The sequence below is a fragment of the Vipera ursinii genome, assembly GCF_947247035.1.
Source record: "Vipera ursinii genome assembly, chromosome: 2".
NCBI classification, from domain to species: Eukaryota; Metazoa; Chordata; class Lepidosauria; order Squamata; family Viperidae; genus Vipera; species Vipera ursinii.
In genome coordinates, this window is record NC_139513.1 from 257,009,672 (window position 1) to 257,024,845 (window position 15,174).

The following is a 15,174-nucleotide window of genomic DNA, read 5'->3' on the forward strand; positions in this document are numbered from 1 at the left end:
TTCTATTTCTTTGCATTGTTCATTTAAGAAGGCATTCTTATCTCTTCTAGCTATTCTTTGGAATTCTGCATTTAATTGGGCATATCTTTCTTTTTCTCCCTTGCCTTTCGCTTCATTCAGAGGTTCGCAACATTGTACAACAGGTAGCAACCAAAACCATCCCAAAGAAAAAGAAATGCAAGAAAGCAAAATGGCTGTCTGAGGAAGCTTTGCAAATAGCTGAGGAAAGGAGGGTATATATCTAAGTTTGCCTTTGTTGGCAAAATATTATTATTTTCCCAGACTTCTTTTTTTAAAAACTATATGTTCTGGCATTCACAAGACTATCTGGGTGCCATGAATCATACTATATCAAATATGATGACCTCATAATCTCATTGACCTTAACCGATATGTCTGTAATGCATTGTGAAGGATTTACCTTGGTCCCTAGATTTGTAAAATTAGATTCACTTTATTTTTTATATGCATTATTATTTATTGTTTTACCTTCACCGTGTACAAATAAAGAATTGGGAAGGGTATATTCCAAAATGTTTAAAATACATTAATCCTTCTTACATATCACCTCATAAACCCTAGTGTTGTTTCTTGTACATAGGAATATGATTAAAAATGTAGCAGCATGGTTTTTTCTACTTGTTTGAAGCAGTTACACTAGACCATTTGACAATGTATAAGATTTTTAGGAGAAGAGTGGAATTAAATAAGGGGGCAGTGAAAGACTTTTCATTACATATTGCCATTCTGTGTATGCTGAATGAGGTGTGGAACTATGTGTCAGCATTTTCCCTGCTGACACACAGAACACTCTCTGCTTAATTAATGCCTGAAGAGCATTTGTGTCTGCAAAAATGAAGAAAAGATTTCATGAAATGGTGAGTGAAAAGAAAGATAAGGGAAAGAATATAATCTTGTGGTCAGTCTTCTAGAAGTTTCCAATCACAATACTTTGGTAGAAATTTATTATCCTTTACCTACAGAGTTAACCTGGTCCTACCCAAAAACAATGGCCACTTTTTTCTAAACAAGACTAGTCAAAACCTTCTGTTCGTACCTTTCTGTGATAATACAGGTTTCTGAGTATCTGCTTTGCAGTGCCTGTAATGTTTGATACATATTGTAATTAAAAAACACAAGCAGGGTAAAGATTCAACATTCATCAAAATTATTAAGTCTATCTCTTCAAATGAAAATGGTAGATAAAATCCTTAAAGGTAAAGGTTCCCCTGTACATGCGTGCTAGTCGTTTCCAACTCTAGGGGCCACTGCTATATCTCCATTTCAAAGCCGAAGAGCCAGCGCTTGTCCGAGGATGTCTCTGTGGTCATGTGGCCGGCATGACTAGATGCCAAAGGCACACAGAACACTGTTACCTTCCCACAGTAGTGGTCCCTATTTTTCTACTTGCATTTTTACGTGCTTTCGAACTGCTAGGTTGTCAGAAGCTGGGACGAGTAACAGGCGCTCATTCTGTTACGCGGCACTCGGGATTCAACCCGCCAAACTGCCAACCTTCTGATTGACAAGCTCAGCGTCCTAACCCACTGAGCCACCGTGTCCCTTTGGTATAGAGGCTAAAGCACTGGGCTAGAAACTGAGAGATCATGAATTCTAATCTCACCTAAGGTAAAAAGGTGGTTGGGTGACTTGGGCTAGTCCCTTTCCCTCAGCCATAGATAGGAGGCAATGGCAACCCCTTCTGAAATCTTGCTACAAAAACTACAGAGACTAGTTCAGGCAGTCTCCAGAGATCAACACTAACTTGAAGGCACATACATTTGGTCACCACAATGTAAATTTGGTCACCACGGTGTAAATTTGGTCACCACGATGTAAAAAAGAAGTTGAGACTCTAGAGTCTAGAACGAATACAGAGAAAAGCAACAAAGATGATTAGGGGACTGGCTAAAACATATAAAGAACACTTGCTGGAATTGGGTATGTCTATTTAATGAAGGGACACGGTGGCCCAGTGGGTTGGGATGCTGAGCTTGTCGATCAGAAGGTCGGCAGTTTGGCGGGTCAAATCCCGAGTGCTGCGTAACAGAATGAGTGCCTATTACTCGTCCCAGCTTCTGCCAGCCTAGCAGTTTGAAAGCACATAAAAATGCAAGTAGAAAAATAGGGACTACTACGGTGGGAAGGTAACAGTGTTCCGTGCGCCTCTGGCTTCTAGTCATGCCGGCCACATGACTGCGGAGGAGTCCTCGGACAAGCGCTGGCTCTTCAGCTTTGAAATGGAGATATAGCACCGGCCCCTAGAGTTGGAAACGACTAGCACGCATGTGCAGGGGAACCTTTACCTTTACCTATTTAATGAAGAGAAGGATAAGGGGTGATATGATAGCAGTGTTCTAATATCTCAGGGTCTGCCACAAAGAAGAGGGAGCCAAGCTATTTTCCAAAGCAGCTGAAGGCAGAACAAGAAGCAATGGAGGGAAACTAATCAAGCAGAGAAGCAACCTAAAACTAAGGAGAAATTTCCTGACAGCTAGAACAATTAATCAGTGGAACAACCTGCCTCTAGAAGTTGTGAATGCTCCAACACTGGAAGTTTTTAAGAAGACACTGGACAACCATTTTTCTGAAATGGTATAGGATTTTCTGCCTGAGCAAGGGGTTGGACTAGAAGACCTCCAAGGTCTCTTCCAACTTTATTATTATTATCATTATTATTATCATCACCATTATTATTATTATCACTGATACAAAATCCTTACCAAGTCGGCAACTGCCTGCAACAGTAATTGTATTCATAATTGACTTTAAAAGAATACAATTTTCTAAAACCTACACATCTTATTCTAAAACTCTGGTTTTGTCCATTTGTTTTTGTTATATGTGGGGATTTCATTTTTTCATTTTTTCAGATTAAAAAAATAAAATATATACCAATTTATTTATTTGAAAATATAGGAATTTTGACTTAATTTTAGACTTAGATCTGAGTTGATTCAAGCAGCCTCAGAGTTGGTTTAAATCTGCTTCCAAAAATCACTGAATTAAGCCCCAAATCGCATCTTGTGGTGAGGGTATCCTCTTAATAGTTAGACAGAGCAAGGGAGCCATGATGGTGGGAAGAGACAAGCTTACAGGGACTAGCAAGCTGGAACCAGCAGTCAAATAATTTATATGAGGATGAATAGCTAACCCTTTACATGGGCATCTGTTTTATTTCATTTGTTCTTACTATTAGAAGAATAGAGCACTCATTAAAAAAACCCAGAAATGTTGAACATATCCACTGTATATTTTCATGGATGTGCTTTATCTCATTCTAACTTGATGTATGAAAAATTAACCAAAATAAAATGGGAAAGGAGTTGAAGTTGCATGCAGAATTCAAAAAACCTTAAATAGCAATGCATTAAAAAATTCTTACAATGAAAAAAAAATCACATGATAACAGTTGGGGGAAAAAGGAATTTATTATGTAGTGTCTGTATAAACAGAACAGTATCAGTAGCATAGGGAAATAAATTATTCTGCTCACTTTCCCAGGATGTAACATCTCTTCTGAGCATATGTAAATTTGCTTTAAGAGGTTTAAAAAGGAGTTTCTTAAAATATACTCCAAACTATAACAGATTTGTCATTCATGCACTGCTGAGCTTAGAAGCTTAATTTTACTTTTTTTGCTATTATTTTAAATCAAGGCACTTATCTAAAAGATCAAAACAGCTTTTAAATGGACATTTTTGTGATAGAGAAAATGGTAATATGTGTAGAAATATGGTAATTTTTGCACAGTGAAAGAGATACTGATAAAGAACTGATAGGTATGCTCTGAGCATACATTTACTATGGGTTAAATTAATTCTCCCTGTAATCTAAATATCAGCATCCAGCCTGAAGAAAAAAAATCAATTTGTCTGTATCAGCCTACACTGAGAATCCGCAACATAGATACTACTTCCTTGGTTTCTAAATGGAAATTAAACTTAAACAATGAAATAAATGTAATGACAGCATTTTAAATAGATGTTGATCCAGCATCCCAGGTATGCAAATGAATCGCACTCTCAACTATCAAAACTAAAATATACACTTCACTATCATCACCTAGGCCACTGTATAGGTGTTATGGAAAAGGGCTGGTAAAGTGCTTGGGTTAACAAATGCTAGATTTCTTGAGTATTCTTTGACTGATGCATAGTTTATATGTCAAACATCAGATCTCCATTCTCCCAAGAAGGAGGAAATTTGCATAAATTCAAATCCACCAGATTGGAAATTAACTATTTTGAAACAGAATTAGGCTGCTATTTTTTTAAAAAAATCTGTTGTTACATTTTTAAAAATCATCTAAACTATAATGATAATAAAAATATTGTAGATATTATGGAAAATATGGCTATATGGTTATCTCTTTCTATTTATTTCTCTATAAACATAGGAGTGTGTTTTAAGTCAAGCCTAGGAAATGAAGAGCTATCAAAAAGCCTGGTGAATCACAGATTGCTGGATGCTGTTCAAAGAATTTGCATGCGGAGAAATCCCAGGGCAGTGCTTTCATGCCATCTAGTGGAAACAGGCAAGATATTTTGCAAAATCCTTAAACTTCCCAAAGTTCCCTCAGCAAGGAGCCTAGTCAGCATTCAGGGAGCCGTTTAAATTTATTGCATGAAGCACATGAAAAGCTATCATAACTTGTCTGGCAGTGTTTGTGTATGTTTGAGTGCATTCACAAAAAGCTTAAATAGTTAAAACTTTAACACTATTACGTTCCTCAGTAAGGCAGTAGGGATTATATTGATTATATTCAATAGGATTGGATATAGGCGCAATAATTGCCCTTTCTTCCTCTGCTCCCCATGCTATTTCTACAGGTTTCCTTAAAGCTTATATAGAATACTGGTGGTTACTAATAAGTCTTTTATTTCAAGATGATATTACTATCCATTCTATTTCTTTGAGTTTTTCTATGCTTTGACTGGCGTTAGCTTTGATGGTGTTTTCTTCTCACAAATGAAACAAGTAATACATTTCACAAACCACTGGAACTGGGCCTACTGAAATTCATTTGGTTTTTCCACTGGATTTCAATTTTATCATCTCTATTTGGCCCACTATCCATTAGATCATCCGTCATTGGAAGGCTAAGATGACCCATCACGTTTGTGAAGCTAACTTCAGTGGGCCTATGAGTTCTCACCTGATCTTCAAAGGGAAACGAAACCTATTTTTTTTCCTAAGAAAGTGAAAGTGTCTTCGAAGCCTGACCCAGGGAACCCTCCTCTATTTTAATCACTGTTACAAATATGCTGAACAAGTCTACATTTATTTTCTTAACACTCATTAGATTTGATAAAGGATAATTTGTTCTCAAATTACTTTCAAAAGAGAAATTCTGATGGGTGTTCTTCATTCCTTTAGTGATGGGACAAAGGTAAGTGAGACTCTCCTGCTTTTCCATCTATAAAAATTGTTGTGTGGTTTGTAGTCCCTGGGAATCTTACACTTGCATTACATCACACAAGAAATTGTCTGAAATGAACTTGCCTATTATGCATTTTGAGAGGCTAGGAAGGCTCCAGTATCATGGGAACTAAAAAAGAATAGTAGTAGCATCACCTATCACCTCTCTAATGTACATTCAGAAACACCATCAAGTTCAAAATAAATTCTCAGGCACTCTTTGAATAAGTCAGGAAAATGGAAGCATCTTTCATAAAAGAAAAACATTTGACAAATGCAGTTTTTCACACAGAATTGATGACAGCAAGAACTTTGGTGTTTGTGTGTCAAAATAATGAAGTTGGTAAATGTCAAAATAAAATATTGGTGGATATACCATCATAAGACAAGCCTGTCCCTTGTGAACTGCCATGTGATGTTGACGTATGTACAAAAGGGGTAGCTCTTACATCACAATGCTCTGCCTACCATATTGCCAATTTTGACTGCACCCTCCAGAGGCTGCAGGTTAACAGCAATTTATACATATCTTGCTGGATCCTTGTGGATTCTCCTCCAACAGCTTTCATGAAACTAATATCTATGGGTTTTTGAAATCATGTATGTGCAGTGTTAATTAGTACTAATCATTATAATTAGGTTTTGGTCCAGTGAAAAGTGGCAGTGCAGCAAATACAGCACGCTGAACTCAATCCACTTTGGGATGATTTAACTACTAGAATTTAATCTAATTTATAATCTAATCTTCAGCTTTGTTTAGTTTAAAGCATATTGTCAGTGTACCTGAGAATGCCAAACCTTGGAAGTAATTCCAGTGGAATTTATTCACTGAATAATAGCTTTGATTAATTGATGTACCTTGCTGCATTAGGAGCATCCTAATAGAAATACATCAGTACTATATTATACATACTGTTCCAGGATGGTGACAAAAACATATTAATTATCCTGATCATAGCACACAACCAGGGCTGCTCAGAGGGTATATATGACATGGTACTAAAATGGTACACAGACACCATGTCACTTTCATAATATACCAACTCACACAGATGCTTTGTTTTTGATTTCAGTTACTCATTGTATTTGAGGAATGTATACATTGCTTTCCAATAAATATTTCTAGAACACATCTATTGAGTAGTGGGCTTCAGTAAGCAAGGAGCAGACCAGCATAGTTACAACATTATTTATTGACTCAAACTAGAACAGGAGAACTGTAGGCAATTGCCTGTAATTTATATTCTGAACACACAGGGCCTTAACCAATCACAATACTTAAAAAACCCACCCACATATGAATGTTCAAAGTTTCCCTTCAAAACAGTTGGAGTTAACAGTCAGGATCATCTAAAGGTTAGTTTCATTTTAGCTTCACAAGCAGTTGGAGTTAAGTTAGTTTCACTTTAGCAGGGATTAACAGAACTTTATATATATTCAATACATAACACCCCTTTCCCCTAGGATAGTTATCATCTTCAGTCTGTTCAATATTCATAGTCTTAGAGATAGGCCGGGGGCCCACAGATCCTGGTGGACCATTGCAATGTTATTGGAGAATCCTGTTCAAGTGGAGTATTATCCATCTCCAGTTGAACAGTCATGATCGCTGTTTAGGTCGCCAGTGAGTGGCAGCAGCTCTATGGCCCTTTGTACCTCTGTTTCCCCAGAGGAGGCCAGAATAACCTCGTATGACAAGGGCCTCATTATCTTAGTTACCCTATCTGCCACCCAAGGTGCCCCACTTCCATAGTTCCTGGCCCAGACCAGTTCACCCAGCTGTAAGTTCCTGGACGGCTTTGGTTGAGTCGTCTCTGCTGCTACTCTGTCTAGGTGAAGATGATCGAGCTTCATGGTGAGCCAGTGGCCCCACCTCAGCTCCATTGGGCTGCAACCTGTTGCTGTACTGGGAGTTGTGTGTTGACACAGGAGGAAGTTCACCAGGCGGTGATTCCAGTCCCCATTTGTCATCAGCTTGAGTGCCTCCTTTGTGGCCCTGACTGTTTGTTCAGCCTGACTGTTGGTCGTGGGGTGGAATGGAGAAGATGTTACATGCTGAATCATGTTGGTGTTGAGGAAAGATTGAAACTCTCCTGCCATGAATTGTGCCCCATTGTTGGACACGATTACATCTGGCAGACCTTGTGTGGCAAACAGCCAGCACAACTCTTGGATGACCCTGGTTATTGTCATCGATGAGACTGGTGCCACTTGCAACCACTTGAAATAACTGTCTACTACAATTAGGAACACCTGCCCTTGGAAGTGGCCCACAAAGTTAATGTGCACATGAGACCATGGGGCGTGCATGGTGTCCCAGTGGTGGACTGGTGCTTGTGGCATCTCCGGTCGGGGTTCGTGGCAGGCAGTTCTCAATGTGCTTGTCCAGGCCTGACCACCACAAGTAGCTCCTGGCTAGAGCCTTCATTCAAACAATTCCTGGGTGCCCCTCATGTAACAAATCCAGCACCCCGGAGTGATGACTGGGTGGAATGATGACCCTGCTGCCCCATAGCACACATCCCTTGTGGGCCGACAGTTCATTTTTCCGAGAAGCGTAGTGATGGAACTCAGGGCCTGGCTGGGTTTCTGGACATCCCCGTAACACCCAGTTGAGAATGCAGCTAAGCATTTTGTCTGTGGTGGTTTCAGCTGCAATGTCCCCTGCATGTGGGGGTGTTTCTGGCAGGTCCTGGATCACCAGGATACAATAAGCTAGGGCTGGGTCCAGATCAGTCTGTGGTAGAGGCAGTTGGCTGAGAGCATCGGCATGGCCCATTTCCTTACCTGGCTTGTAGACTTGCCAGTACGAATATGCAGCCATGAAAATGGACCGTCGTAGCATTCACGGAGATAGGATCTGCAGTGTCTGTTTGGGGAGGCCCCTGTGGTGTTGGTTAATGCCTGTACTGCTGCGGTTGGAGCTGTGCTGCACTTTGGGATCTTGGGGACAGATGCCTCAGGTATATCTCTACCTCCAGTGTGTCTTACTGGCAGGCAGGGTGGGGAGCATGGTCCCACCAGGGCTTTTTACTTGGTCTGACACCCAGTGATTTCAGCATGCCTCCAGTGTGGCTTACTGGTAGGCGGGGGGTGAGAACTAGGCCTGCTGGGGCTCTTTAGCCAGCCAATCACCCAGTGATTTCAGTCTCTTGGTTAGCAGTAGCTCTCTCCTCTGCAGCATCCCACCTTCATTGCCACTATTGGGTAGTGGGCTTCAGTAGGCAAGAAGCAGACCAGCATAGTTACAACATTATTTATTGACTCAAACTAGAACAGGAGAACTGTAGGCAATTGCCTGTAATTTATACTCTGAACCCACAGGGCCTTAGCCAATCACAATACTTGAAAAACCCACCCACATATGAATGTTCAAAGTTTCCCTTCAAAACAGTTGGAGTTAACAGTCAGGGTAATCTAAAGGTTAGTTTCATTTTAGCTTCACAAGCAGTTGGAGTTAAGTTAGTTTCACTTTAGCAGGCATTAACAGAACTTTATATATATTCAATACATAACAACATCCTTATCAGCAGCCAACACCCAAATAAGCAGGGATTAACACCCGAGAAACAATCAAGCATCAAACAATACCCTAATCAAGAAACTACTAAGGAGAAACTACATCCTCAAAAAAATGGCAGGTGAAACTACTATAAATAAACACGAAGCAAACTGATGTTATTTAGTTGGTAATAAAATTTCTGCAACAACCAACCAAGCTCAGAGATCACGAAGGACTCCACACTCAAAGTACATTCATTCACTGATTTCTATCTATTCCATCTCTTTGCTTGGCGTGAGTAATGTATGATAGTTACAAAGTACAGTTATGACCCAGCCCACTACAGGTTTAGGGCTTTTGTCCAGAGGCATCCTAGACCAGAGATCACCAAGCTTTCTCGGTTGGCAGACCAAAGGAATAGGGAGGGGGAAGCATTTTACATGTGTGTGTACATATGCGCGTGCATGGGGCCATGAGCATGTGTGGGCTAGCACCCACATTATACTAGACCTGCCCCATTCTTGCATGGTGCAGTGCCTCATTTCTGCACCCCGCAGTGTGGTGGTGGCTGTTTTTGAGCCTTGCAGCATGGCAATGGCTTGTTTTTTGTGCCCCACAGTGCGGCAGCATCCTGTTTTCATGCCCCATGGTGCGGTAGCATCCATTTTTGTGCCTTGCAGCATAGGGGTGGCCTGTTTTTGCACCCTGCAATGCGCCGGCATCCTTTTTTGCACCCTGCAGCACGGCAGTGTCCTGTTTTCGCACCCTGTGGTGCGGCAGTGTCTGCTTTTGCCCATTGCAGCATAGCAGTGGCCTGTTTTTGTGCCCTGAGACACGGAGGCAGCATCCCGTTTTTGTGCCCCGAGGCATGGTGGCATCCCATTTTCAGGTCCCAAGGCACGGTGATGTCATGGTTTTGCACCCCACAGCACAGTGGCATCCTGGTTTTTTGTCCTGTGACACAGCATCCTGTTTTCATGCCCTGTGACCGCAGTCCTAGTGCAAGTGAGGGGGTGTATGCACATATGCATGCAGCCCACAGGTTGGGGACCCCTGTCTTAGACAATTCACATAAGACTTTACAGAATGACTGCTCCCCATCCCCACACCTAGGATAGTTATAAAAGGAATTAAGCGTTTCCCATATCCTCATGTAATTTTCCTTGTATATTCTAAGAGAAAGGACTGAACAGAAATATAAGACTAATGTTCCTTCGTCTAAGGATCAACTTGCACTTCTTTTAGTAACACTCTTGCTACCAAACAATTGGAAGAATAAAATTACCATGATTAAAAATAATAGTACTGTTAGATTGAATCTCCCCCCACCCTCCCACGCCAATATTTTCTTCAGAACAGTAAAGCTACTGAGGGTCAGCTTTATAATGAACCAGAAAAAATAGGAAGGGAGCAGGTTTCTGTTTCTTGGCCAAAAGCTTCTCCTCTCCATTAATCTATTGCCTTCAGCTTTGTGGAAGCTGCTATCAATTGTCAGCTCAGGAGCTTCTGTATATGCGACGAGGAGGAAGACAGCAAAATCTGTCATGGGATGTATTATTTAATGTATTTTAAAATTAGTGAATGATATGCACTACACATTTCTATCACATGAAAAAAATCAGCAATTTTGATAATGGAAGCTCTTCCGAGGTTTGGGAAATGCAGAAAGTAGTATTGTTGTAAGACATGCATACTTGCATGACAGTTATGTGGCTTCTTCCTTCCTTCCTTCCTTCCTTCCTTCCTTCCTTCCTTCCTTCCTTCCTTCCTTCCTTCCTTCCATCATCATCATCATCATCATCATCATCAAGTTGGAAGGGATCTTGGAGGTCATCTAGTCCAACCCCCTGCTCAGGCAGGAAACCCTATACCATTTCAGACAAATGGCTGTCCAGTCTCTTCTTAAAAACTTCCAGTGTTGGAGCATTCACCACTTCTGGAGGCAGGTTGTTCCACTGATTAATTATTCTAACTGTCAGGAAGTTTCTCCTTAGTTCTAGGTTGCTTCTCTCCTTGACTAGTTTCCATCCATTGCTTCTTGTCCTGCTTTCAGGTGCTTTGGAGAATAGCTTGACTCCCTCTTCTTTGTGGCAGCCCCTGAGATATTGGAACACTGCTATCTATATCTGTCTTCCTTCTTTCCTTCCTCCCTCCCTCCCCCCTCCTCTTCCCCCCCTCCTTGCTTCTCTTCCCTTCCCTATCATCATAATCATGATTAGCATTTCTCTTTGGTTTAATTAAACCCGGAGCATTTACCATTTGAATATATTTTATAAGCCACCCAATACCTGCCAAATGCCTTTGGGCTTCTGGAGACAAGTTTCCCCTTCACTGCCACTCTCTGCAAGAAAAAAAAAAACTTCTATTCATATGAATGTATACTAGACTGATTTCCACACAAGCCAGGACCTTCATTAGTTCACATGGAAATCCTTCTGCATATTTATAAACATAAAGTTATTTCTTCTGAAGGAGTCTACGTTGACTGGAGGAACATGGGAAGGAGGGCAAAGCTTGTCTGGCATCCAAGCATACTTTGTGCTCCAGGCCTGATAATACCTGCGTGTGACTTTCATTTGCACTAGATTCTCATCCAGAAAAATCAACAGGAAAACCCAAATAGCTGAATAACCACCCAATCAACTTCTTTAATATGTAAGTATTTTTACTGCCATTTTTGGTGCCAATTTGGGCACAGCAGAGCTATCATTTTTTTCTTTTATAACTTCTCCCCTTTAGAGAAAAACCTGCTTGCCACTATTATGTAATATGCATTATTATATGAAACTATTTGTTAGCTAGAACCTCCAAATAATAAAGAGGATTACATTTTGTGAATCTAAACTATTTAAGTAAATTGGAAAATTCATATTATTTAAAAATGAACTCTAAATATGTATTTTCATGCATTCATTTATTTAAATACTATTTCTCTTCATAAAAGAAACCAGAAGGGTTTAAAACAGTGACATCCCAGCTTTAACAAAATAACTACAAAGATTTGATTCTATGTATTTACCTGTCAGAAGGTAGCATTGTTACTATTAAAAAAGCCTAGCATCTTTTATTTCTCTTTTATTATAATATGATAAAAATGTTCTTGCACGTACCGTAGCAATCAACAACTATATTTATCATTAGAAAAACAGATGCTCCTCTATGGGAAAGTATAATAGAACGGATAAAGAAAGAAGAAAAATGGATCAAATATTCATCATTCTAATGTCCCAAAGGTGCTTTTTCAAAAGGCAGCTGGACTTTTGTTTTCCCTTGAAGACATTTCACTTCTCATCCAAGAAACTTCTTCAGTTCTGACTGAATGGTGGAGAATGGAATGGTGAAGAATGGATGGATCCTTCATCCTCCACCATTCAATCAGAACTAAAGAAGCTTCTTGGATCAGAAGTGAAATGTCTTCAAGGAAAAGCAAAGTCCTTTTGAAAAAGAACATTTTGGAACAACTGTCGGCTGGATGACTGAGGATCTGTATCGACATTCTAATGTAATAAATCTGGTATAGTTGTTAAGATAATTGACTAGGATTGATTTATCTGTTTTTCTAAAAGACATACAATATGGCTGCCCATTTTATATACCATAAACCTGAACAGTTCACAAACAACAGTAAGAAAACACCAAATACCATAAAAGCATAACAAAAATTTCCAGAATCTCAAAGGCAACACTTCCCTCCAAGTCAGCATTTAACTTTACTGGGCTTCAATCTCATTCCACTGAAACACTTGAAGGAAGAACCAGCTCTTCAAGGCCTTATGGAAGGCTAGGAAGTCTTAACCAATCTCGGGGGGTGGGGTGGGTGGGATGGAGTTCTGCAGGGCAGGGACTGACATGGAAAAAGTAGATTTACTACATCCTACTACAGTAAGTAACAACATTTAAGGGAAGAAAACTAGATATTCTTGGATCAGAAAGTCTGAGGTTCAAATCCACCTTTATCCATGGAAAGTTATTGGGTCACTTTAGATCAGTAATTCTCTTTCAAATCATATATGTTATAAAGTTATTCCTTGTAATAGGAATAGGAAGTAGTGATAAAATTAGTGAAGAATCTCATGGTAGATGGCTTAGAAATCCTGTAGAAAAAAGAATAGCTCAAAGAAATGTACATATCACAACACAAGATTTAACAATTAATCATACCAAATAAGCGATATGGGGAAAGAAGGAGAAGGAGATCCATGCTACAAGACTTTCAGCTGACTTGCAGCAGCTGCTTTCCTTCTGACTACTAAATTTGAAATATCTCCTTCTAGTTAATGATTATACCCAGTGCTTTTTTTGTAAAAGAAAAAGGTGCCGGAACTCACACATGTCATACAACCCGCCTTGCCTACCCTACAAGGTTCCATCCAAAAAAGGTGCCGGAACTCCGTTCTGAGCATTCTATGAGAAAAAAAGCCCTGATTATACCTATAACTAAAAAGTGGTCATTTCCCCCCTCTTCTTCTTTTCAATGGGCTTCCATTAAAGTCACATGGAGGCGAGTTAAGAAATATTTGCATTGCTCCCACAGAAGTAATATGGTTGTTGTTATTGTTATCATTCATCAACATTGGGGCAGAATTCTTGTGATTTTTACTGGTCTTTTTTATAATAAAAATTCTTCTTTCCTTTGAAGTTGAATAATCCATAAATTAGCTGAATAGCATATGTTTTGTTCCAGACTAAATGTGCAGGATTTCACTGCCATCCTTCTTGTAGAGGCATCTCAGGAGTCCCAAAGGCTTCTCAAAGACTCCCAGGAACTAAAAGCAGGTAGCAGATGGCCCAGAGGTTGCTACTAAACTAAACAAGTTAAAAGGAAATCTTTTAAACATATCAAAAGTAGTCTGGGAGAATGGTTGTGGAATTGTGTTTTTAAGTTAAAGTGAAAAAACCTAAAAACACAGTTTCACAACCATTCACCCAGACTACAGGGACATTGATCTTATTCAAGCAGCCTTTAGGAGGAAAGCTGGCTAGGGAACATGTTACAGGTTCTAGTATTCAATACAAAAATTGCTTAAAAAAAGAAAACATACTATTTGTCTTTTTCACAATGTTACTAAGCCTTGACATAAGCCCCACCTCCAATTTTGCTTTCTTTCTTTCTTTCTTTCTTTCTTTCTTTCTTTCTTTCTTTCTTTCTTTCTTTCTTTCTTTCTTTCTTTCTTTCTTTCTTTCTTTCTTGCTTATTTTCAGGAATATAAAGGACACACAGAGAAAAAAAAATATATTGTGTACAGACCTGATCAGATATGGAAACAAACTGTATCAATGTAATGTAATGAGAGACAGCTTGTAATGGATAAGATATTAGGTTAGAAACTGGGAGACCAGACCATGACTTTTAATCCAGCCTTAGGTACAAAGCCAGCAGAGTGACTTTGAGCCAATCCTTCTCTCTCAGCCCTAGGAAGGAGGCAATAGCAAACCACATCTGAAAATTGCAGGAACTTGTCCAGGCAATCACCAGGAATCAATACTGACTTGAAGGCAAGGGATGGATGGGTGCATATGTCTATCTGTATGGAGAAAGAAAGAATGTGTCAGAATATATATATTAATATTGTGTACCTTTCTCTAGACACTTTGCTAAAGTAGAAGGAATAAATAAAGAGCCTTGGTGGAGGAGTGGGCTAATGCCTCCTTAAGTAACACCAGCTGCCTGCAATTAGTGCAGGTTCGCATCCCACCAGGCTCAAGGTTGACTCAGCCTTCCATCCTTCCGAGGTAGGTAAAATGAGGACCCAGATTGTTGGGGGCAATTAAGCTGACTTTGTAATAATGCCGCTTGGGGGGGGGGGCGAAAGCCCTAATAAGCAGGCATAAACATAGAATGAAGGCTATTGCTAAGCACATTGTGCTTTAGATTGTAAGCCGCCCTGAGTCTTCGGAGAAGGGCGGGATATAAATAGGATTAAAAAAAAATGTTTACAAGCTGAAGATATTAACCAGGGGTGCCCTACACAAATGACTGGATTTGGGAAAACCAGGAACCCTCCCCCCGGGGTTTGGTTTTATTTACATTTAATTAAAACTAAATGTTGTTGTTGTTGTTAGCTGCAAAGTCGTGTCCGACCCATCGCAACCCCGTGGATAAGGTTCCTCCAGGCCTTCCTGTTCTCTACCATCTTCTGGAGTCCATTTAGGCTCATGCCTACTGCTTCAGTGACTCCATTCAGCCACCTCGTTCTCTGTCTTCCCTTCTTCTCTTGCCCTCAACCTTTCCCAGCATTAGGCTCTTCTCC